General features: G+C 37.3%; 1 long non-coding RNA gene across 1 annotated transcript in view; it reads right to left on the reverse strand.

Annotated features, from left to right (window-relative positions):
* The window catches only part of LOC106533193 (uncharacterized), an 8,382-nt gene that overhangs the window by 4,629 nt on the left and 1,803 nt on the right, over positions 1-1,950 (reverse strand). The window contains exon 2 of the long non-coding RNA XR_001312207.1: positions 82-87. This is a non-coding gene — a long non-coding RNA (uncharacterized LOC106533193). The remainder of the gene's footprint in view (positions 1-81; positions 88-1,950) is intronic.

Consider the following 1,950-nt stretch of genomic DNA (forward strand, 5'->3'; position numbering starts at 1 on the left):
GTTGATCACGTGACTCCTGGGATGTGAAAAAACTGTTTCCATTGCAGTTTTGTGAAAAACACCAATTTAGATAAAAAACACCTCATCCTAGAGCAAAAACATTTTGTCTAAAAACGTAATTTTTTTCTAAATTGACGTGTTTCCATTGAGCAAATTTGTTTTATAAATTCTAATTTGCGTATTTTCATGGTGAATGGAAACACAGCTACTGAGCACCAGGGGCGGAGTCAGAGGGGTGGCACCTGATTGGCCATCCCAAATAATTGACAAGTGGGTGGGGATCCCCTGGGGCATCAAATATCTGGTGTAGAGGAAACTTAGTTTTTGAAGAAAACCACATTTTTTCTGAACCACAGAATTAAATAAAGCAACAATTATTAACTTTATTAGTAAATAGTTTTGTGTTAAAGAACCAGAAAGTGAAAACTGTAACAAACACAGCTGAATATGTTCCTTAAGAAGCTTTGATGGGCACAAGTGGCCGCCATGTCAAATTTATGGTTTGACTGTACTTTATGTTGGAGCTGCCACCACACCTAATTTCAGCCATGTATGATTAAAAATAGCTGTTATAGCTCTTTGTAATGTTGCATTAGCTTAAATTGGGAATAGCATTTTAGCTGTGGTGGAACTCTTCAATATTTGATTAGCAGTTATAATTTAGTTAATATTGTTTTTTTGGCTACTGCTGCAATAATTTTAAGGTTTATCTGAAATTGGCAGAATTTTTAAAAAGTGGGATTAGCATTAGCTTAAATTGGGGTTAGCAGTTGGCATGTGTTTAAAACGGCTGAATTAGAATCTGTTACAGCGGCGGTGGCCATTTTTAATTTTCAAATCCAGAGGAGATTTCTTTCATTGTATGGTCCCCACTAAAGCGCACCGTGGCCACCCCAGTGCCACCTGTTGGACAGACGTCCAGCTCCGCCACTGGTGAGCTCACCATCTCAGCTCTGCTTCACTCACAACTTCACCCCAATGGATAATTATATTTAAAGTTATATAGTAGGGGGTCCTTGCTCTTGTCTCTCCAGGCTGAAAAGTGTTGAAGACCCCTAATCTAAAGTACTCCTCTCAGTTTAAGTACTCTAAGAACTTAGTACAGTCTAAGTATCAGGTACATACTGGGCTGTTGTGTGTATTTCTTCCCAAAATGTCGCCTGATGTTTGTTTGTTTCTTTCGGTCATTGTCTCCTGTCGTCACACAGCGTGTTGTGGTTTACAGAACATGTAACAAGCAGCTAAACACTCGTTTATTTTCCCTTCTGTTGAGGACTGCAGTGACTCTCCCAGCAGCTTCTTTTAAATGCTGTACATAAAGAGACATTTGAAGACTTTCTCACTGAGATATTAACTTTTACTGCACTGTCGTTGCTTATATAGTTAGTGATGAATAAAAACTAGTATTTAATGTTCTTTAATGTCTTCAGACACTAAAGTCCTGGTGGTGTGACGCTCCTCTGTGTGTAAATACAGACAGACAGTGGGTGGGACGGTTAGGGTTAGGGTTCCTCTCACTGATTTATGAAACTGTTGCATGATGTCTTTTTCCAGAGGACAACAGAAGCACTTATTGTCCCACTCCTTGTACAGATGGACAGATGTTACACCTGCACAGCTGGAACCCTGCTGCTTTTTGCCACGCCCTCATCGGCACAAAAATGTGTTGAATAATATCATCTGATGAAACCTGAAAATACAGGTTCAGAAATTATTTTAATTGAGTTTAAAGTCATCAATGTGGGCTGCTGTTTGTAAAGTTACACAGTCAAAAATTACCACCAAGATTTTTGTTTTATTTATCCTTTTATAAGAAAAAAAGAACAGATTTATTTTTCAAAGTCAGTTTTTCACCATATGATTCATACATTTATAAATGTCATAGTTTATAAACTAAATATTTAACTTACAAATTAAATATTTAGTTTACAAGCTAAATATTTAGCTTGT

The sequence above is a fragment of the Austrofundulus limnaeus genome, unplaced genomic scaffold (assembly GCF_001266775.1).
Source record: "Austrofundulus limnaeus strain Quisiro unplaced genomic scaffold, Austrofundulus_limnaeus-1.0 Scaffold901, whole genome shotgun sequence".
Classification (NCBI taxonomy): Eukaryota; Metazoa; Chordata; class Actinopteri; order Cyprinodontiformes; family Rivulidae; genus Austrofundulus; species Austrofundulus limnaeus.